The sequence below is a fragment of the Pan troglodytes genome, chromosome 10 (genome assembly GCF_028858775.2).
Source record: "Pan troglodytes isolate AG18354 chromosome 10, NHGRI_mPanTro3-v2.0_pri, whole genome shotgun sequence".
In the NCBI taxonomy this organism is placed as follows: Eukaryota; Metazoa; Chordata; class Mammalia; order Primates; family Hominidae; genus Pan; species Pan troglodytes.
Window position 1 is genome coordinate 76,374,713 of NC_072408.2, and position 23,841 is coordinate 76,398,553.

The 23,841-nt window shown below is 45.0% G+C and overlaps 1 protein-coding gene across 1 annotated transcript in view; it reads left to right on the forward strand.

Moving 5' to 3' along the window:
• The first annotated feature begins 1,046 nt into the window (after positions 1-1,046).
• The window catches only part of RAB3IP (RAB3A interacting protein), a 186,153-nt gene continuing 163,358 nt past the window's right edge, over positions 1,047-23,841 (forward strand). Inside the window, exons 1-2 of the mRNA XM_054663400.2 lie at positions 1,047-1,189; positions 1,577-1,670. The gene's annotated coding sequence lies outside the window, so the exon portion shown is untranslated. The remainder of the gene's footprint in view (positions 1,190-1,576; positions 1,671-23,841) is intronic.

Genomic DNA, 23,841 nt, shown 5'->3' on the forward strand with positions numbered 1-23,841 from the left:
AGTCGTACTATCAGCTCTGCCACCGACAAGGAAAAATTGTTTACCTTCTCTGAGCCTCAATTCTGCAAAACTGGAATAAGAACACCCAATGCATAAGGTTTTCCTGAGGTTAAAAAATGATAATGTGTTTAAATATTTTGCACATGGAAGGTGCTTGAAAACTGGCTTGTATGATTATCCTTTTCTTATTCGTGTTATAATCAGGTATTGGGCTGTGACTATTCCAGGGTGTACTGATAAATGCTCAAGTGAGCTAAGCCTGAGCAAGCTCTGGTACTGATTCCTCACTTCCTGGGTCCTGTCTGGCCCCCTGGTTTGCTGTCAGGAAGACCTAAAGCTGGCTGGGCCAACTGTATACCCTCCTGGTTCACTGTCCCCTCCTTCAACTCTTCCTCCTACCATAATATATAACACGTAACACATAAAGTAGTCCTATGGTCTGTAATGTAGATATTTACTTCCTTACAAAGCAAAGACAGCTTTTTATTGACCTTGAATGGCGTTCTTTGAAATGTTGGCAAGATGCTATTGTTTGAGCAGTACCTCACCATGTCTCATGTCCCCTTTTCCAGGGCATAAAGTATTATTCCACTGGGTTCCCACCAAGTGGGGAATCAACTAGCATTCAATAAACCTAGTTACATGCCTTGAAAGGTGGTTCATAAACCTGCAGAAAACCCTAAATCAGGCAGACGAGTGGAAGTGGCTTGGTTGTCACTGACTATGTATGTCTTAAGACCAAGTCGGCTTGCTCCTTCATCAGAAGCACAGCCCTGGAAAGTGCGTTTCACTAAAAATAGGGCAGTTGGAGGCATGACTGCACCAGCAGATAGTTTTCGCAGCAGCTTTTGGGGCAGGCTGACTGATAAAGCTTTCTGCTCTGGGTGCTCCAGATTACTCACAGCTGTTTCCAGACCAAAGTGCCCTGGGGAGTCTGGCATCACGCCACGCGTCAGGTGCTTGTTATCAAACACTGCGCGTGAGGCCAGAGTCGGCCTAATCAGCCTCCAAGCCTTGCCTGGATGGAATGGATCAGGGAGGGCTGGCGACCTGTTCTGTCACTGTATTCTTTTTTTTTAAGACGGAGTTTCGCTCTTGTTGCCCAAGCTGGAGTGCAGTGGCTCGATCTCGGATCACTGCCACCTCCACCACCCTCCTGCCTCAGCCTCCCGAGTAGCTGGGATTACAGGTATGCACCATCGTGCCCCGCTAATTTTTGTATTTTTAGTAGAGACAGGGTTTCACCATGTAGGCCAGGATGGTCTTGATCTCTTGACCTTGTGATTCACCCACCTTGGCCTCCCAAAGTGCTGGGATTACAGGTGTGAGCCATCGTGCTCGGCCTCTGTCACTGTATTCTAAAACCCAGCAGTTTCCTTTACGTGTGTGTGTGTGTGTGTGTGTGTGTGTATAACTTCTAAAAAAAAGTTGGATTTTTCCTTCCATTGCAAGTTGAGGGTAGTATAGCATAGTGGTTAATGGGTATGCTTCAGAGCGAGACTTCCTGGGTTTGAAGCCTGTTCTCTTTTGTTTGTTTTAAATTAACAAACATAATTCTATTTTTTTTCTTTTGTAGAGGTGAGGGTCTCACTACATTGTCCAGCCTAGTCTTGAACTCCTGGCCTCAAGAACCGTCTCACCTTGGACTCCTAAAACTGCTGGGATTACAGGTATGAGCCACCACACCCGGCCTCAAACTTAATTCTTTTAGAGTAGTTTTAGGTTTCACAGCAAATTGAGCAGGAAGTGCAGAGAGTTCCTATATACCCCTTGTCTCCTCCCCTGCTATTCCCCTCCAGATAATATTTCTTACAGCTGATGAACCCATATTGACATGTCATTATCACTCAAAGTCCATAGTTTACATTAGGGTTCACTCTTGGTGTTGTAGATTCTATGGCTTTTGACAAATGTATAATATGTTTCCCTCGTTGTGGTATCATACGGAGTATTTTCACTGCCCTAAAAATCCTCTGTGCTCTGCCTATTCATCCATCCCTCCCCCCGGAAACCACTGATCTTTTTACTGTCTCCATAGTTTTGCCTTTTCCACAATATCATACAATTGGAATCATACAGTATGTAGCCTTTTCGGATCAGCTTCTTTCACTTAGTAAAATGCATATAAGTTATCTTTATGTGTTTTCATGGCTTGATAACTCATTTCTTTCTAGAACTAAATGAGATTCCATTGTCCGGATATACCACAGTGATTTGTTCATTCACCCACTGAAGGATATCTTGGTTGCTTCTAAGTTTTGGCAATTATGAATAAAGCTGCTATGAACATCTGTGCAGGTTTTTGTGCAGACATAAATTTGCAATTCATCTGGATGAATAACAGGAAGCGTGATTGCTGGATCATAGGGTAAGAGTAGGTTTAGTTTTGTAAGAAACTGCCAAGCTGTCTTCCAAAGTAGCTGCACCATTTTGGTTTCCCACCAGCAATAAATAAAAGCCCCTGTTGCTCCATGTCCTCCAGCGCACTTGGTGTTGTCAGTGTTTGGGATTTTTGGAGCCTGTTTTTGCTACTTCTTAGCTTTCGATGACTTGAGGCAAGTCATTAAACCTCTCTGCCTTGGCTTCTTAGTTTGTGAAGCACAAAACAGTAGGACCTCCATGACTGGGTTGATGTGAGGGTTAAATAAAGAGATTCATGGAAGGCATGAGGAATAGGGCTGGCACCTGCATGTAGACTCAATAAACATTGGCTATGATGTTTGGATGAGGTTGGATTTCTGTCCTAAGAAACAGCTGAGATTCTTGAGCGCAAAACAGTGTTTAGGCAGGGGGATGGATTCCACGAAGCTCTTTATTTATTTATTTATTTATTTATTTATTTATTTATTTTGAGATGGAGTCTCGCTCCATTGCCCAGGCTGGAGTGCAGTGGCATGATCTCGGCTGACTGCAACCTCCGCCTCCCAGGTTCCAGTGATTCTCCTGCCTCAGTCCCTGGAGTAGCTGGGACTACAGGCGTGCGCCATCAGGCTCAGCTAATTTTTGTATTTTCAGTAGAGATGGGGTTTTGCCATGTTGGCCAGGCTGGTCTCAAACTCCTGACTTCAGGTGATCCACCCACCTCAGCCTCCCAAAGTGCTGGGATTACTGGAATGAGCCACAACGCCTGGCCCACGAAGTTATTTCTAATAATAACATGCCATCACCATGCTGAGGGATATAATCTCATTTGAACACCACCACTAGGTGACAAGGTAGACACACAAATTGTCTCCACTGTCAGGTGAAGAAATAGGGGGGTGACACCTGGAGCAGGAGGCTCCCAGGACCCCTTGTCAGCACCATGGCTGGCCTCCTATTGCTCCAGTCTGAGTGTTTACATAATTTGGTCTTACCCCTGGTAAAGTTCTTCCTGTGTCCTTGGGAAATAGGACAGGGAAGAGGGGAGAGCGGCGGGGGGAGCAGGAGGGTCTTCAGGCAGTCTCCCTCTCCGCCTGGTGCCTGAATAGTGCTGAGAGGATGCAGGGGTCTGGACATTCCAGATGAAGGATGTGCTGTTTCCACGCCCAGCTACCCACTGCACAGACAACGCTCCATGGCTTCCTTCATGAGCTGTCTATATGGAGAAAGTTTCTAGAACAACAGCCACCATTTTTTGAACCCCCACTACATGCTCGGTACCCAGGAAAATGCCCGTTTAACCCTCCTAGCAACTCTGTGAGGTATGAATGATTATTAGCCTCATTTTCAGATAAGGAAGCAGGTCAGAGAGGTTAAGTACTGCCCAGGCCTAGAGTGAGTAAGTGGCAGACTTGGGAGCCTGACCGGGAAGCCACAGCCTCACAGGGACTATGCCCAGTGGGGAATGTCTTGGTACTGCAAGAGGAAGACTCAGAAGCTTCTGACGAATGAGTAAGGGGGGCACTTTTTAGGAAACTGCAGAAAAAGGAAAAAAAATTGTGGAGAGATCTGCTACATAGCCATGTTCCTCTGGCATCCAGAACAAAAGGATCCCAAGCCCCATGGATGTCTGCCCTGGGGCTCATGCCCTGGGGCTCACCAGGCTTGGAGCCTGGGTCACTTTCTGTTTGGAAGTGAGGCAGCCACAAGACCCCTCTTTTTCCCTGTGGGACACCTGCCCTGAGTATAGTGCATTCAGATGGACCCTGTGACCTGTCCTGAGGTTTCACGTCCACACTCAGTCTCCTGGCTCTGTGGGAGGAGCGCTAGGCCAGGCTGGGATGAGACAGAGCTCCTGCCATGGAAGTCTGGCGCAGACTGTCCTGGATGTCCAAGCAATACCTAGTGCCTTGTGATATGGTTTGGATCTGTGTCCCTGCCCGAATCTCACATGGAATTGTAATCGCCGATGCTGGGGGTGGGGTCTGGTGGAGGCGATTGTATCATGGGGGCAGATTGCCCCCTTGGTGCTATTCTCATGATAGTGAGTGAGTTCTATCTAGATCTGTTTGTTTTAAAGTGTGTGGCACCTCCCCGCCCCCACTCCTGCCCCGCCATGTAAAGATATGCCTGCTCCCCCTCTGCCTTCCACCATTATCGTAAGTTTCTTGAGGCCTCCCCAGAAGGAGAAGCCACTGTGCTTCCTGTACAGCTTGCAGAATCGTGAGCCAATTAAACCTCTTTTCTTATAAAATACCGAGTCTCAGGTATTTCTTTATAGGAGTGAGAGAATGGACAAATACACCTTGACTCAAAACTGTGGAAATCACATTTAAGAATAGAAAGTGCTTGAAAAAAAACTTTAAAAATATTATTCAATGGACAGCTTGGGCAACATGGCAAAACCCCATCTCTACCAAAAAATACAAAAATTAGCTAGGTATGGTGGTGCACACCTGAGGTCCCAGCTACTCCAGAGGCTGGGGTGGGAGGATCACTTAAGCCCAGGAGGCAGGGTTTGCAGTAAGCTGTGATCATGCCACTGCACTCCAGCCTGGGTGACAGAGTGATAACCTGTCTCAAAAAAAAAAAAAAAATTCAATGGAGAATTTATATTATACCTTATATATATATATATATATATATAAATTTAGGTTATACCTTGATTACAGTTATGAAAAAAAGATGAAAGGAGAAAGAAAAAGATTGGAAGGAAGCATGTTCAAATGATAATCGGTGATTTCTTTTTCTTTCCATTTTTTCCAAAACATGTGACACATTTACTTTATAATGCAAAACATATATTTAAAATTTTTCCCTTTTCCTCTTGGACAGCTTATGTCTGTCTCAAGGAGTTAGAAAGAGATTAGATAACCAGGAAGAGACCAATCTTTTCTATAAATTTCCTTCTTTGTAAAATGGGGGAAACAGTAGAAGAACAGTAGAACTTTATAGGATTAGTCTGAGCATTAAATGGGACAATCTGGGTAAAATGTTTATTACAAGTCTAGCACATGGTAAATGGTCAGTGTTAGTGATTAGCAGCATCAGCATCACCTTCATCATTAGTGTTAGGCCATCAGGACACTCCTGGACTTGGGAGTTCACTATTCCACTAGACATCACAATTCCAATATTGTGTGCCTGTGGCATGTGAAGAGGAAGCAGAAATGCCACTTCCTAGTTGGCTGATCTGTGAGTTTCTAGCCATAAGCTGAGAGAGAAATCAGCCTTAGAGTTGGAAGTGGTGAACTTTCTGTAGCGATAGTGGAAGCTGACCTTGTCACTCCCAGGAATGCACCTGCCACTCAAATCAAACCTCCCTGTGAGCAAGGAGGGCAGGCATTCTTCCTTCGGTACAGCACCAGGAATCTCCTGGGGACAGGGGGAGGAGAGATGGGGCAGGTCAGAAAGCCTGCTGTCTCTGCATGGAAAGAGGGTGGAATTCTGGACCTAGCCAAGGTTAAGTTCCTAGCCAAGTTCATCCAGTAACACGGCTTCCTTCTTTTGGTTGATAGCTCCACTATCTCTATCTAGCCCTCACCTTTCCTCTAAGACTTGTTTTATATACAGTTGTCTATTTGACATCTCTGCTTGGATGGGGTTTAATATACCCCAAATAATACTCTATTCTTTTTTTATTAGCACGCCCTCAACCTACAAGTCTTCCTCTCCTTTCCGTCTCACAGAATAGCACCACAAACTACCTACTTGCTTGACGGAAAATTTAGGAGTCACCTTCAATTCCTCCTTTCTTCAACCATATCCAGTTCATCAAATGGCTCTGATATATATCCTGAATAATCTCCTCACCCCTGCTCCCCCACTCCCTACCTCCAGAGCCATAGTCCAGTCCAAGCCACTAACACCTTTCCAAACCATTCTTCACACAGCAATCAGAGTGCTGCACTAACAAGGTAAATCAGGTCATAGAAACTGGCATAAGAACTCCAATGGCTTCATACTGCACCTGGAATAAAACCCAAACTCCCTACTCTGAACGGCAAGGCCTGTGTGATCTCACTTCCATCCACCTCCCCAAGGCTTTGATTCAAACGCACTCACATCTATTTGTCAGATGCACGGAGCGCTTGCCCACAGCAGGGCCTCACTGCTCCTTCCATCTGGTACACCCTTCCGATGGCTAACCCTTTTTATACTCAACTATCAGGTCAAATGGCAGCTCCTCAGAAGGCCTTCCCTGGCCTTCCCAAGCCCCCATCACATCTGAGTAAGACACCCCTCTGTCCCTAATGGTGACTACCACATTGCTCTGTTGATTTTCCTTATACCCCTCATTACACTGTGAAATTATCTTGTTCACTCATTTACCAGGTTTTGGCTGTTTCCCCCAAATGGGGATAAATGCCACAAAAGAAGGGTGTTGTCAGTCATGTGCATCATTGCATGTCTTGCTCCTGGAACAGCATGTGGGACATACTGGTTGCCAAATGTGAAAGGGAGGCAGGAGCAGATGATTTGTGTACAGGTATGTGGGGCCTGGTTCGGGGATCCAGGTGGAGTTGAGTATGATGCCTGATAGGATTGTCATGCCCAGTTGTTGCAGTTTAGATGCCAAAACCTCCACCCAAGATGAGCTCTGAAACTTCCCTGATAGCCCTACTGCAGTGCGTGGGCTTCTTCCTTCCCGGGCTGTTTTCTCACCTTTGTTACAAACAGCTTGGCAATACTAGCATGATGGAATAAGGGTTGAGAGAATAATCTTTGAGCTGGATGACCTTTGTCCTGGCACAACTGGATGGTGTTTGATCTGATGTACCCAGCACTGTCAGCGGGGGGATCCACTTCCTATCCCATCTTCAAGGTGAAGGGTCAGGAATTGGTGAAGAAACCAAGTTTTCTTTCTCATGAACAGGAGAAACGTAGGCTTTTAATATCAAATGAATGTATGAACCCGGATTATCTGAGACAGGTCTCAGTCAGTTTAGGAAGTTTATTTTGCCAAAGTTAAAGACACATGCCCGTGACACAGCCTCAGGAGGTCCAGACGACATGTGCCCAAGGTGGTCCGAGCACAGCTTGGTTTTGTACATTTTAGGGAGACATGAGACATCAATCAATACATGTAAGATGAACATTGATTCAGTCTGGAAAGGCCGGACCATTGGAAGCAGAGGCAGGGCAACTCAAAGTGGGGAGGGGGCTTCCAGGCCATAGATAGATAAGGGACAAAAAGTTGCATTCTTTTGAGTTTCTTTGTTTGTTTGCTGTAATTGAGTCAGGGTCTCACTCTGTCACCCAGACTGGGGTGCAGTGGCGCCATCTCAGCACTGCAACTTTTGCCTCCCGGGTTCAAGTGATTCTCCTGCCTCAGCCTCCCAAGTAGCTGGGACTACAGGCGCCTGCCACCATGCCCAGCTAATTTTTGTATTTTCAGTAGAGACAGGGTTTCATCACGTTGGCCAGGCTGGTCTCGAACTCCTGACCTCAAGTGATCTGATGTACCCAGCACTGTCAGTGGGGGGATCCACTTCCTATCCTACCCACGTCTCCCAAAGTATTAGGGTTACAGGTGTGAGCCATGGAGCTTGGCCTCTTTTGAGTTTTTGATTAGCCTCTCCAATCAGATATGCATTTATCTCAGTGAGCAGAGGGATGACTTTGAATAGAATGGGAGGCAGGTTTGCCCTAAGCAGTTCCCAGCTTGACTTCTCCCTTTGGCTTAGTGATTTTGGGGCTCTAAGACTTATTTTCCTTTCACAAATGGATCTGATGACTGGAAAATGGTTCCCCTGACTCAGAGCCTCTGCTCTGACCTAGAGCACTGTCTCCTTTATCTAGAACACTCTTTCTCATATACCGCGTGACTTCCTATCCCATCTTTTATATGATTGCTCAAACATCCCGTTCTTCATGAGGTCCTCCTCAGCTACTTTTACAAAAATTCTTTGCTCACTTTCACCCAGCCTGCTTAGTTTTTCTCCAGAGCACTATCACCATCTACCAAGCTATAGACTTTATTGAGTGATGTGTTTATTGTCCCCCACCCTCCAATGTAAGCTCCATCAGTGAGGAGACTTTGTTTCTTTGGTTCCCTGTGTATCTCCAGCATCCAGACCAATGCTCACCACATCACATGTGCTCACTACATATCTTCCGGATGAAATAAAATCTAGGTATCAGAATCACAAGTTCATGGCGTGGGAGGATTTCTGGGCCAAGGCATCCTAATAAGAAATGGCATCAAGCCTGAGACGTCACTGAAAATGAAGTTTAAAACAAAAAAACCAAAGCACTGAAGCTAAGTACATGTCCCAGGGCTACAAAATTATACATCTCTTAGATTTAATGGAGCCACAAACCAAGGTACTTAGAATGAAAAAGATTTCCTTCCTTCCTTCCTTCCCTCCCCCTCCCCCTTCCTTCCTTCCTACTTTCCTTTCTTCTCCTTCCTTCCTTCCTTCCTTCTTTCCTTCTTTCTCTCCTTCTCTCTTTCTTTTTCTTTTTTTGATGGAGTCTTGCTCTGTCACCCAGGCTGGAGTGCAGTGGCTCCATCTGGGCTCACTGCAAGCTCTGCCTCCAGGGTTCACGCCATTCTCCTGCCTCAGCCTCCCGAGTAGCTGGGACTACAGGTGCCTGCCATCACACCCGGCTAATTTTTTGTATTTTTAGTAGAGACGGGGTTTCACTGTGTTGGCCAGGATGGTCTCGATCTCCTGACCTTGTGATCCGCCCTCCTCGGCCTCCCAAAGTGCTGGGATTACAGGCATGAGCCACCACTCCTGGTCTCTCTCTCTGTCTCTCTCTCTTTCTTTCTTTCTTGTTTTTCTGAGACAGAGTCTTGCTCTTGTTACCCTGGCTGGAGTACAATGGCACGATCTCAGCTCATTGCAACCTCTGCCTCCCGGGTTCAAACAATTCTCCTGCCTCAGCCTCCTGAGTAGCTGGGATTACAGACGCGCACCACCACGCCTGGCTAATTTTTATATTTTTAGTAGAGACAGGGTTTCACCATGTTGGCCACGTTGGTCTCGAACTCCTGACCTCGTGATGACTTGCCTTGGCCTCCCAAAGTGCTGGGATTACAGGCATGAGCCACCGCACCTGGCTAAGATTTGTATTTTAGAAAGAATTTTACTTATTTTGTAATTGATAGTTGATATGGATTGAGTATTTGTGCTCCCTTGAAAGCCCTGTGTTAAAGCCCTGATCCTCAGTGTGATGGTATTTGGAGGTGAGGTCTTTGGAGATAATTAGGGTTAGATTAGGTCAGGAGGGTGGGGCCTTCATGATGTCCTCATTAAAAGACTACGAGACAGGAGACCATGTGAGGATACAGCTAGATGTCTACAAGCCGGGAAGCAGGCCCTCACCAGATGTCAAATTTTTCAGTACCTTGATTTTGGGCTTTCCAGCCTCCAGAACTGTGAGAAATAAATTTCTGTTGTGTATAAGCCACCCAATCTACTTTGTTATGGCAGCCCAATTGACTAAGATACTGGAGTGGTATTATAGAACAGTGCTATAACCTCCTTGAATTGCAGTGCTAGTTGGAGGACTAAACTCTAGGAGGCAGTGTTGCATATTCTGAAGAAATTGCTCTTTCTAACTCTCCTAAGAACACACAGTGTGACCTTAGACCAGCCACTTTCCAGCCTTGAGCCTTCGAGTCCTCATCCGTGATGGGAAGGAAATAGATTGGACATACTTTAAGTTTCTCAGTCAATGCTAACATTTGTAATCAATTCAGTGTGCAAGATGATGTTAATTTGCCTAGATCTTTTTTCATCTAATATTCACCTTTATGTTTATTTACCAAATGTCCTCACTGTTGGTGCAGAGTAAATTCTATCTGGAACCACTGCTTAGGATTGCTGTCTCAGTGGAAAAATAATATCTTTCTTTCTCCAGATGTCATTGTTTTCCTCTTTTTAATTCCTTACCTTTCCTACAATCCAGAATTGTAAGAAAACAAATATTAGAATAATATTTGACCAAATATCTGGGCATTATGGCCCAGCCAAGTCGACACATAAAATTAGCCATCACATAGTACCGAATACTTACGCTTTGCTTTTCTAAAAGTGTTCTATATGCTTTATCTAAGTGTTCTATATGCTTGATATAAGAAATGCTGAGGCCTGGAGGGATTGAAATGGCTTGTCCAAGGTCACACAATAAGTGGCACCATGGGACAAAACCCCAGGTCCTGTCATTCTGCATCCCATGCTCTTTCTCCCTCATCCTGCTGCTTCTCCAGAGTTGGCAGTTTCCAGGAGCATGTCATTCATGGTGATTTGTACCTGGCTGTGAAAGACCCTCTGGATCAGAGGCACAATCATTGACAGTCTGATTTGGAATCCTTGGTCTTGTGACACAAAACACGATCAGCCCTAGCTCGGATGGATGGTTTTGAGAAGGTGTGAGTTTTTCCTTTTGCTTTGCTTTTTTTTCATTGTTGCAAGCAATTTGGCTTCCTGATGTCTATTTTTTCATTTCTCAGCCATGGCAAAGGCCATGGTGATGAGTTGCTTCGGTGAGGTATTGACCATCCCTTGTACTCGGGATCAATTCACTGGGTCCAGCTCACGGAAAGACGTTACAGACAGATTACTGGCAATAAATGTGAACAAAGCCACAGTGATGGAAATGCATCTAAGTTTCTCCTGGGCTCTTTTGCTTTATTTACCTATTGACTTTTCAGCACCATGTCTTTCAGATGTGTCTAGGAAATGCCTCGTATATCTCCTTACTAACATTAGTCACAACTATCAGCTGACAAAGAATTTTGTCCTAGGTTGTTGGGAGTTGCCATGATGCTTAAGGACTCTGTGGAATCAAAGAGGGAGAGTATCTTTGAAAGTTTAATTTGGTTGACCTGGGAGGATGTCTTAGGAGTCAAATAAGATCCACATTAGCACATGATAAAATGGCCCTATTGTTTTGTGGAGCGTTTTTTTCTTTTTTTCTTCTTCTTTTTTTTTTTTTTTGAGATGGAGTCTCACTCTGTTGCCCAGGCTGGAGTGCACTGGCATGATCTCGGCTCACTGCAACCTCCACCTCCTGGGTTCAAGCAATTCTCCTGCCTCAGCCTCCTGAGTAGCTGGGACTACAAGCACGAGCCACCATGCCTGGCTAATTTTTGTATTTTCAGTAGAGATGGGGGTTTCACCATGCTGGCCAGGCTGGTCTTGGACTCCTGACCTCAGGTGATCCTCCTGCCTTGGCCTCCCAAAGTGCTGGGATTACAGGTGTGAGCCACTGTGCCTGGCCTGGAGCAGTTTCTTCCTTGGGAAGCCAAATGGTAGTAGAGTTAGTTTCAACTAAACCCTGCCTTTGGTTCAGTGGGAGCCAGTAACATCGAAACATGTGATGTCTGGGCCTTGGTAACCATCAAGACAAAATTCAATTTGCCCTAGAATTTTCACACTCAGGGGAAACACACATGCGCACATACACACACATCAAAAGAAAGTTTGCCAAAGGTTCGGGGTAGCAGGAGGGACAAGGGGAAAAGCTTTCATTTAAGAACAGTCATGAATGGTTAGCATATGAAAGGTATCACACCAGGTCCTGGGCCTGCAGCCTCTGTAGCCTCACAGAGCTCATGGTCTCCGAAAGGCAAATTCAACAAATATTTATTAAGGTCCTACTGTGTGTTAGACACGGAATGAAATGTCCCATCCTATTTGGTGCCATCACAGAACTTCAGTCCAATAGGGAATAGGTGCTGTGATAGGGGAGACAGAGGATATGGAATTCTGTACCCTGCCCTGGCCTGGAAAGCATGGGAAAGCTTTCTAGATAAAGTGACATCAGAGCCGCCCTCTTAAGGATGTGTAGAAGTCAACCAAATGGAGGCCATTTTTGGGCATGGTGGTTTCACTCAGGAGAAAAACAAACGTTTTGGTTGGAAGAGATACGAGGCCATTGGTAGAACTGAAATACATGCAGATAGGCTGGAAAAGGCAAGTACAAAGCGAGGCTGGGGAATGACTGGGGCAGGAGGAGGGGAGTGGTGAGAGGTGAGGCTGAGGAGGGGACCAGGGGCCAGAGCTGGGGTGCCTTGTATGCCGTATTGAGGAATTTGGGCTTCGCTTTTAGTCTTTTGAAAGATTTTAAGATTTTTAAAAATTATGAATGAAACAATGAGGCCTGAGGCTTTGAAAGTTCACTCTGTCTGCAATTTGCTGTGATATGTCCTTTAATATAGATTGCCCAATTGCCTGGAGAGTACTTCTAGAGCATACTCGAGGATGCAGAAGCAAGGTAAAGGGATGTGGGGACAGGCGGGGCTGTGTCTGTTGCCATCAGCAGCCCTGGGCTCCCTCTTGGGAACTCTGTGGCACTCCTGGTACCTTCTCTGATGTCTCTGTCATCCATGATAGTCGTATGCTCCTGGCCTTCAGGGTGGAGGCTGTCACCGCCCTCTCTGTGATTTTGATCACAGTTTACATCTGGCTTGCCGCCCTGAATCTTTGGCAAACTTTCTTTTGATGTGTGTATGTGCGCGTGCATGTTTTCCCTGAGTGTGAATATTTGAGGGCAAATTGAATTTTGTCTTGATGGTTGTCAAGCCACTGCAGATTCAGATACTTCCCTCACTGCTGGCTTCTCTACAAATCCAGCAGCTTCTGTCTTGGTGCCTGCCAACACCCAGTGAAGCAGTGAAGAGGCAAGTCCAGAGCCTCAGTGAGGAGACTCAGCTCAAAGATGAAAAGCACACTCGTGTTCTCTCCCTGTTCTATTTGTTACTGGCAAAGTCTTACTTGCCGGGGTGGTAACAGAAACTTGCTGCCTGGAGACTGACAGGCTTGAATGCTGGTTCTGCTGCCTGATAGCTATGTGGCTTTGAGAAGGCAATGTGAACCTTCCTCAACCTCAGACCTTTTTTTTTTTTTTTTTTGAGACAGTCTCGCTCTATCACCCAGGCTGGAGTGCAGTGGTGCAATCTTGGCTCACTGCAAGCTCCACCTTCTGGGTTCACGCCATTCTCCTGCCTCAGCCTCCCGAGTAGCTGGGACTAAAGGTGCACGCCACCACACACGGCTAATTTTTTGTATTTTTAATACAGACGGGGTTTCACCGTGTTAGCCAGGATGGTCTCGATCTCTTGACCTTGTGATCCGCTTGCCTTGGCCTCCCAAAGTCCTGGCATTACAGGCGTGAGCCACCGCGCCCGGCCCCCTCAGACTCTTCATCTGTAAATAATAATGACTGACACTGCATGGTTGCTGTGAGACTAGTAGCTGCACCATAAATAGGTCAAAGAAAACAACAGGATCAAAGGCAAAGCTGTCGCTGGTAGTGACCTTGAGGAGAAAATAAGTTGGCATCTCTGTCTTTATTTGATGATTTCTTCTTATAATAACACTTTCAATATTTTAATTAAATTTCATTTTTTCAACTATTGTCCAGATATTTTTGCCTTGGAGTTTTTAAAGTGTAGGCTGGAGTACAGTGGTGTGATCTTGGCTCACTACAACCTCCACCTTCCAGGTTCAAGAGATTCTTGTGCCTCAGCCTCCTGAGTAGCTGGGATTACAGGCGTGCACCACCACACCTAGCTACCTCTTGTATTTTCCGTAGAGATGGGGTTTCACCATGTTGGCTAGTTGACCTCAAATGATCTGCCCACCTTGGCCTCCCAAAGTGCTGGGATTACAGGTGTGAGCCACTACACCCGGTCAAGAGTGTCGAATGTTGATTGACAACAGTAAGCCTAAGGTTAGTCCTTGGAATTGTCGTTGTTGCTCAGAGACCTTGTGACTATGGTACTGGCAGTAACGGGATCTGGAATATTACTAAACGGTAATATGGGAGAGAGGGCTGATACTATGAAGCGGTCCTGAGATAAAATTCCAGGATATGTTGTTGTATTAGTTAGGATACCAGCTGAAATGCTGTAACAAAGGGACCCCCAAATCCAGTGTCACACAAGTCATGAAACAGGTCCAGGGTCGGAGGGTGGCTCCTGTCATCCTCAACACATGGCTTCCAAGATCACTCCAGTCACCCATCTCTCAGACAGCAGGAATGCAGAAAGGGAGCGCCACAGCTTCTCCTTCCAGGAGATGATCTGCAAATTGCACCTGTCATGTTTTGCTCACATTCTATTGCCCAAATGTAGTCACTTGTGATCCATAGAATGGATACTGGGAGACAATTAGTAGACTTTGCTACAGGTAGCCAATAGTCCAGCCTGCAGAGTCACGTCAGATATGAAATCCCAAAGTTCCTCCTGACTATTGGCAACAACAATCACTAACTGCTACTACAAAAAGGTAAAACAAAAATGAACTTATACTTTCAAAATATCATTCATGTAAATTAAACAAATACTTCTTGAGTGTCTACCCAGTGCCAGACAGTGGTCTAGGTTCTGGGAGGTACAGCATCGTGGGCCACATGGTTAGAAGCTGAGTGTTCCTAACAAGGAGGCTGATTTTGCTGCTCTACTTTACACTGGTTAAAAAAAAAATTCCACCTCCCACCCATCAAATATGGGGAGTACTGTGCTTGCTTCTGGGTGCACATTTGAGTAGGACCATTTATGACACCGCCAGCAGAGACAGATCAGGACAGTGGAAGGACTCAAGATCATCAGATGTAAAGAACAATTTGATTCTTGGTTTGGCAAGGTTTGGTCTCAAGAAATGAAGTGTGTGTGTGCACGCACGTGTGTGTGTGTGTTGAGGGCATGTATAGAAGCATCATACTCTTCAGATGTTTGAGGCAGGTCCTGAGCGGGCAGGAGGATGGACTACTTAGGTGTGGACCCAGAGGCAGAATGAGAACCAGTGGGATCTGGCTGTCAGGGGACAGCTTTTCACTCAACGTGGAGAAGGCCTCTAAAGAGTGTAATGTCCCAGCACGCAGTGTGTTGTCTCAGGAAGGGTGAATTGTCTTTCACTAAAGGGATTCCAGCTGGATGAATCTTGGCAGGATGATTGTAGAGAGAATTCTACCACACAACAAGGCACTGAACCAGGTGACACAAAAATTTCCTTCTCACCCCAAGGTTCTAAGAACTGAAGGTCAGTGACATGGAGACCTACTGTGAATGCATTTACTCCAACCAACCGGGAGCCAGTGGGTATCAGCAGCCTCTGAGGTCTATTCCTTGATGTCTTGCAGATGAAGAGGCTCTCCATTCCACATTCCCCACTGATTTGAAGAGATTCTCCATGTTGGTCAGGCTGGTCTCGAACTCCTGACCTCAGGTGATCCACCCGCCTCGGCCTCCCAAAGTGCTGGGATTACAGACGTGAGCCACCGTGCCAGGCCCATTTCCCCCTCCTGATAAGACCCTCAGCTGCCAATTTCTTGGATTCTGTCTTTGGTAAGCAATCCATTTAGAAGGGGAGATTTTAAACAATAACAAGAGCTTAAAGAAATAATTAAAGTGTGTGTGCTTGTGTATTATCTTGGACTCAGGCATGCAGAACCTCCGCCCATAAGAAAGGCTGTTTCTACTCAAAAGCCCCTCTGTGCTTTGAAGCATCTTCCTCTAAAGTTTCTCATATTCAAGTCCCTCGCTGGTGCCTGGGACTGGCGGGGCTGGCAATGCCATCTGGACAAGGCGCTCTAAGGCGTATGGGGTTTCCTGCAGGCCCTGCTTCCAGGAGTAACCTGACTGATGCATGGGTCACTCCTGGTCTGGCGCAGTGTTTTGTTTTTTTCAACATACTGATTTGGAATGACTCAAATTATTTACATACACAGGGGCTCTGCATACGTTAGGGGCAGCCCTGATCGCCCCAGCCCTGTCCATCCATGTCCCAAGCCTCCTTCCCCAGAGGCAATGTCAAGTGCATCTGAGAATCTCCAGTCGCCCTCAGGGATGAACATAGCTTCCACCCTTGGTTTCAGATGGATTGAAGCGGAGGCTCTCATCTGGGCTTTTTGAGGCTCGCCATGCTAAGTGCTGCCACCTGGAGGCAGCGTGGAGAAACCCTCGCTGGTGTTCCTCCCTTGGCCTTTGCTTCTGCCACGTGGAGTTTGTTATACGCTGTTTTTATCAAATCGGTCCAAGGTAGGAGATTTAAGAAATAATGTCCATAGATATTTGACTTCGCAAAATAGTCACTTATATACTTTCAGGGAAGAAACATTAAAAATTATGAAATCTGAGGAGGGGGAAGGAGAGGGAAAAAAAATCCCAAATCTTTTGCTCCAAAGTCTGGCCCATTTTATTAACTAATATTAAAAATAGTTAATAATTATTGAGTCATAACTTTGCATCAGACCCTATATTAATAGCTTTATCTCCACAATTTCATTTAATTTTTCAAACAACCTGACGAGGAAGGTTCTGGCATTAACACAATTTTGTAGTTGATGAAATTGAGGTTAAGGGATGTTCGGTAGCTTGCTCAAGGTCTTACAGCTAGTAAGTGTTTGAGCCCGACTAGAGCAGTGCCTCAGCTCTTAATCACCATACTATTTAATAATATGATGATATAAACATGATGGCAAGTATGTATTGTGTATGCTATATGGCTAGCTGTGTAATATGAGTTTATTAATACCCACAAAAATAGGTATTACTATTATCTCCATTTTATTTGTGAGAAAACCAAGTCACAGAAAGGTTAAGTAACTTGTCACCAAAAGTGTTCTATCCAAGATTTGAATCCATGAAAGCTAAGTCCAAAGCTCATATTCCATTTTTTTTTTTTTTTTTTTTTTTTTTGAGAGAGAGTCTCGCTCTGTCACCCAGGCTGGAGTGCCATGGTGCAATCTTAGCTTACTGCAACCTCTGCCTCCTGGGTTCAAGTGATTCTTCTGCCTCAGGTTCCTGAGTAGCTGGGATTACAGGCACCTGCCACCAAGCCTGGCTAATTTTTTTGGTATTTTTAGTAGAGATGGGGTTTTGTCATGTTGGCCAGGCTGCTCTCCAACTCCTGACCTCAGGTGATCTGCCCACCTCGGCCTCCCAAAGTGTTGGGATTACAGGCGTGAGCCACCATGCCCGGCCCAAAGCTCATATTCTTACTTTTATGTTCAAAGACCTCACTTCTTCACAAATGTTGACCAGGCCATGTTTGAAATTTGGTTTTATATGTGGAATATGTAATATGTTTTTTATGTGGAATGTATATATAAAACATATATAAAAACATATATAAAAATATGTTTTATATGTGGAATGTAAAATCAGAGCTCATAAACCAGGCACAGTGGCATATCGCAGTAGTCCCAGCTACTCAAGAGGCTGAGGTGGGAGGATCACTTGAGTCCAGGAGCTCAGGGCCAGCCTGGGCAGCATAGCAAGATCCATCAAGATCCATCTCTAGGAAAAACAAACAAACAAACAAAAAACAAGAAGAACTTACTCCCCTGGTATACTGTGGACCACAGACCATAGAAAGTACACATTGTCTGCTGAAAAATACGTAGAGAAGATACCTGGCTGGTACCCAGCCAGCAGGTGTTATGGATGCAGGGCGGCAGTGATGCCCATGCCACCCTGTATCTGCTCTTTTAGGTTCTAGGAGGCCCTGAGGGAGGGGGATTGTGTGTATCAGTTTTAGATGTCACCACCAACTCTGAACAGCTCTGAATCCTAGGACACATATCTGATTTTTACTGCATGTTTTTGTTTTGTTTTGTTTTTTGGAGACAGTCTCACTTCATCACCCAGGCTGGAGCACAGTGGCGTGATCATAGCTCTCTGCCGCCTTGACCCCCTAGGCTCAGGCCATCCTCCTGTCTTAGCTTTCTGAGTAGCTGGGACTATAGGCACATGCCAGCATGCCTGGTTAATTTTTAAGTTTTTTTGTGTGTGTGTGTGGAGATGGGGTCTTACTATGTTGCCCAGGTGGGTCTCAAACTCCTGGCCTCAAGCAATCCTCTTGCCTTGGCCTCTTAATGTTGGGATTACAGGTGTGAGCCACTGTGCCCCACCCTACGCTGCATGTTTCAGTGGGGTAACAACAGAGTGGGATTTGCAAAAACTGTGTGTGGGAGAGACATCGGCTCCCTTAGCCTTGAGTACTGGAGGTGAGGCAGCTGCAGAGAACTGCACTGGTGGCTGGGGGGCCATACCCCATCGACCTTGATGGAACAGCTGAAGGACACGGTCGCTTCCACTCTGACGCTGGCTTTCTGCTCTTTGCTCTCAAACGCCTCAGTGCTCCTTCCACAGGCTCTCTGAGTATCACTTGAAATATTCAGAGGAAAGTGGCTCTAAACTTTATGTTGGCCAAACACAAAGCCAGTGCCCATCATGGAAAGAACTCAAGAACATGGGCGTATTCTTGCCTCTTATATTTGACGTTTTGCCTAACTCCAGTCTTTTATCAACTTTTGGACTTATAACTTTTAGAAGTTTTATTTCCCCTGCAGTGAGGGGGCTTGATCTTGTCCTTAGTCATCTCTCCCACCAGCAGGATTTACCAACTCTGGCTTAGCTGTTTCTTCCTCCACTTACTGGCTTGCCTTTGTCCTTAGGAGAGTAAAGCTGGCTTTAACACATTCCATATCCCAGGCTGGGCACAGTGGTGCACGCCTGTAATCCCAGAACTTTGGGAGGCCAAGGTGGGCAGATCACTTGAGGCCAGGAGTGGCCTGGCCAGCATGGTGAAACTCCGTCTCTACTAAAAATACAAAAATCAGCCGGGTGTGGTGGGGCATGCTTGTAATCCCAGCTACTCAGGAGGCCGAGGCACGAGAATCACTTGAACCCAGGAGGCAGAGGTTGCAGTGTGATGAGATTGTGCCACTGAACACCAGCCTGGGTGACAGAGTGAGACTCCATCTCAAACCCCTGTACCCCCATCCCCCCAAAAAAAACCCATTCCAAATCTTTTCATCTCCTCTCTCTGTGGAGTGCTCTCTGTTGCTCGGCGCTCCATGCCCATTGCTGTGGAGCTGACCTGGGAGTGACTGATGGCTCCTGAGGCTGAAGGATGGAAATAGCAGGAGGGCTCCTGGCTGCCCCGCCTGCGGCAAGAGCCAACCAGCCTGCCAGGTACCGTGAACAGCAGCTGTGGCTATACAACCCTGAATGAAGAGGCTCGAGTTTCCTGAGTGGGAATGGCATGGCAATGACATGCTGTTCCTGAGTTGTCTGGGATCTGACATCTCTGCCAGGCCTGCTGCCAATGGGGCCTGGTGAAGCAGGGTTGGTTGGTGCTGGGAGTCCCCGCAGGTTGGATGATTTACACTGTCATCCAGCCAGGGGGAACACCATGACTGTGTACTTCACCCAGAGAGGCAGGTCAACAAGAGAAAAGCATGCAGGTTTAACATGTCTGAGTGATAGCACGGGGCTGCTGGAAGTTTATAGAAGTGAGCAGAAAGATGATCTGAGAACTTTAACTTCTGTGTTTTCTTATGCTTTCCCTGAGTGCATTTGTGGAACTTACAGTGGTTGAGGTCTTCATGGAGCCGGTGATGCTTTAGTAAAAGAAGTACAAACTCAAGATACCTATGAGAGCCAGGGAGGCAACAAATGAGTGAAGCAGGCCTAGTGTAGGACAGTAGGAAGTGGTGGAGACTGCAGTAAATTGGAGCATGTTGGCCAAAAAAACAGAGCTATCTGAAAATCAGATTCAGACTACCAGCCACCTTCCCACTGCAGACCAAAATTGTATATCTAATTGTGTTTCAGACTGCTAAATTAAGAAACTTATTAGTAAACATTATTTTGCTTAATGTAAAAAAAAAGACAAAAACTAGATTCAGTAAAATTGCTTTAAGCGCTTCTGCTGTTCCACTTTTCATCATGGAAACTGGTACTTCTGGAATGCCCCAGTTTAAACCCTTGAGTGAGTAATACCATATGTGAAGGGTGGGCCCTAAAGTCAGCACACATAACACTGGTAGAGTGAAAATTACCATTAAAATCTCCTGGGAAGGTACCATGTTGGGCATTAATAAGGTGCATTTCTTAGGAACTCCACATGCCTGGATGCTAAAAAGTGGAGAATGTTTTTCCGTTGAGCAGCAGATGAGATTGTTGGCTTGTGTTTAGGAGCCAAGTTGTTTTGAAAGATTCGAATGTTGTACCTTTAACCACCAGGATCACTCTTAGCACACTGGAATTGAGGCTGAGGGAGTGGGATTTTTATATCTTCCATCTTCCACTCATTCTTAGGCATCTGTTTCCTGGGGAGAAGGGGAGAAGGGAGAATGGTCTTTTCTTTCTACACGTATACAGGTGCTTCTCTTTTCTTCGCCAAACTCACAGAGTTGAATTCACATAGGCCACCACACATTTAATGTAATTTCAGTGTTCTGAAGCATGGTCCCAGAACCTAAAAACCTCACATGTGTACAAAGAAGAAGGAATTGCTGGTCTTGCATTGGATCTTCAGATGTGTTTCAGGCACCCAAACCAGCTTTGACTAATGACAAAGTACCATCCCATATTATACCCAAGAGTTTAAGTTGTTGCCAGTGAAGCAAGGGAGCAGGAGGGGAGCAGGTACAACTGTAGGGAATGTATTTATAGAGAAATAAGCTCTAGGGTTGGGCTATATCCTTCAGGGAAGTCACATATTTGCCTCATGGTTTATGTGCAGGCCTGATTTTGAAACGCAACTCTGCTAATTATCAGCTCTGTGACATGGGTACAGTAGTTTATTTCCCCAAACCCCAGTTTCCTTACCTATAAAATGGACATAGAGCTACTTCACAGCTCGTTAAGAGAATTAAATGTGCTAAATAATTGTTATAACTTTAAAAAAATTTCTTTTAGCATAATTTGGCTCTGTTGTTTTACTTGGTCTTTTAGAAGGAAAAGTTTATTTGAAATAGTGGGAGGAGGATTGTAAGAGGTTTTAGTGAGAGTTGTTTTAATAAGTTTTTGTATTAATTTTTGGGCACAGGGTATGATGCGGTATTTTATGAGAATAAGTAACTCTATTTTAATGGCTAGAGAGATGAGGATTGAGGACATAAGGTTTTTTTTATTTACTGAACCAATTTTTTATTAAATTTGTGAAGGGATTGTTTAGTTCAGAATTTTTGGCTAGCTTATTTGATAGGACAGTAAGATTCTGTAATGCTTTAGTTATGGTTCCACTGGGAGTAGTGTTGTTAGGCATATAAGTACAGCATTGGGTTTTGATTATGACACAAACTCCACTTTCTTTTGCTAGTACTATGTTTAATGCTATTTTATTTTTCCAGGCCATTTGACTGGCAGGTCCTAATTGTTTAGCTATTTTTTAAAATAGTATTTTTAGTATAATTGATAAATCATTGCTGATTGTAATACATGTGGTTTATTCAATTTACATTTTTATTTACAGTTAACTATTAGAAGAACGTAGATTCAAATCCAGCAGCTATTTGGTTTTGGGCCTTAAATTTATTTGACACTTTTCTTGGGACTACAATGGCATTTATATAAATATGAGAATTGAAGAACCTATGGGGGGCCTCTTTTGTTTGATGATATTTGGTTTTTATTTTTTCTGGTTGATGAAATGCCAGGGTGAAAGGGATGGCCAATTGAATTAGAGCACAAATTTTGCTCTAGTTATTTGGCAGAGTGTTCAGTATTGGTTTATTATAATATTACCACACATCCGCTAGAGGATGGCTAAGGGCAGACTGATGGGTAAGGTTTTGGAAGGGCTAAAGCTCACTGAGTTTTTGTTAAGGCTCCCAGGAATGCTAAGTTTTTTCCCCAAACCCTAGTTTCCTTACCTATAAAATGGGCATAGAGATACTTCACAGCTTGTTAAGAGAATTAAATGTGATAAGGTATGGACAGCACTTACTGCAGTAACTGCCACCTAATAGGTTCAATAAATGTTGGTTTCCCAAGGTTCCTCCATGGACCTCAAAGGGTAAGTCGGCAGAGGTGGTTGAGTGGTTACGGTGATTGCTGAGTGACTGTTCATCAGTTGTGTGCTGCAAACATAACTTTCTATCCTAACCTAGTTAACTGTTACAGATGCGGTGTGGAATAGCAGAATCAGCAATGAGCCTAGGGGACCTGTGTTCAAATCCCAGATTGAAATTTTAATTGTTGTGTAACCTGTAGCAAGTTATTTACCTTTTCTATATTCTTCCTATTTAGTGGGTAATAGGGCTTTGTAGCTGTCATGAGGACCGATTGAAGTGATATATATAAAACACCAGGCCCATCCTAAGTACCCAATAGTTGTTAACCCTCCCTTTCCTGACCTCACTCTCCTTTTTCTTTCACCATTTAGGTCAATTTTCTAATGTTCATCACGACCGTCTCTTTCTTCCTCCCCCAGGTATAGAATCTCCAGAGATGTTACTGGTACCAGCATTTGAGAAGGATTTATTTATTTATTTGAGATGGAGTCTCGCTCTGTCACCCAGGCTGGAGTGCTGTGGCATGATCTCGGCTCACTGCAACCTCCGCCACCCAGGTTCAAGTGATTTTCCTGCCTCAGCCTCTCGAGTAGCTGGGATTACAGGCGCCTGTCACCATGCTCGGCTAATTTTTTGTATTTTTAGTAGAGATGAGGTTTCGCCATGTTGGCCAGGATGGTCTCAAACTCCTGACCTCAAGTGACCCACCAGTCTCAGCCTCCCAAGGTGTTGGGATTACAGGCGTGAGCCACCGTGCCTGGCCTTGAGAGGGATTTTAAATCACTTAGTCTAACCATTCATTTAGAGATGAGCAAAAGGAAGTCCAGAGTATTCAAGTAACTTGACTGAGATCACACAGCTAAGTTTGTGGTTATACTTGATTGAGATTTTCAGGTCTACTAACTTTGGATCTAGATCTGATTTGGTTTTATTTATTTATTCATTTATTTCCTTCAAGCATCCATGCACCTAATTTTTTTTTTTTTTTTTTGATATGGTCAGATACTTTTCTAATCCCTGGAGATGCACTGGTTGAAAAAGCCAGTGAATGGAGCGTACATCCCAGTGGAAAGGCCTGGCTGCCTTCTAAGGCAAGTGGGCACATGTCTCATTTCCACTGTACCCATGAGAAGGGCATTGTCCCACCTGGCCCCTCACCAGCTAAACCTTTTTCCCTGCAGAGTATCAGGGGCACATAGCCTCTGCATCAGGGCCAGGGGGAGCAAAACCATGTTGAAGAGAGGTGAATGAATGTGACAGAAATCTGCCTGTCTTCCTCCATTCTTTAGTTATGAAAGTAATCGGGTTCCATTTTTATTTGGAAAAAATGACTGATTGAAAGTGTTTTCTAATCTTGGTTGTGCTTTTCCTTTGGAGTCAGTAGGGTCCAGTAACCATGTGGATTAATACCAAGCTTATCATTAGAATTGAAGATGCTGCCACTTCCAGAAAGTTTTGTTCCTTGGGGAGTAAAAAAAAAGATGAGATTCATTCAGTTCTGAACCCATCTGCAACCATCCAAGCATGGCAGCTGATTTCTAAGGACAGAGCCAAGGAGGGCAGTAAACACTCATATTCACCCATCTTTGAGGCGTAAAGGGGAGTAAAGACTTAGACTGTAGGCCCAGAGCAGACCTCAGCAAGTAAGAACAAGTGATGCTGGCCATTTGGTGTAAGCCTCCACCTTTGCTGATCCCAGGCTCTAAATAGAATTTG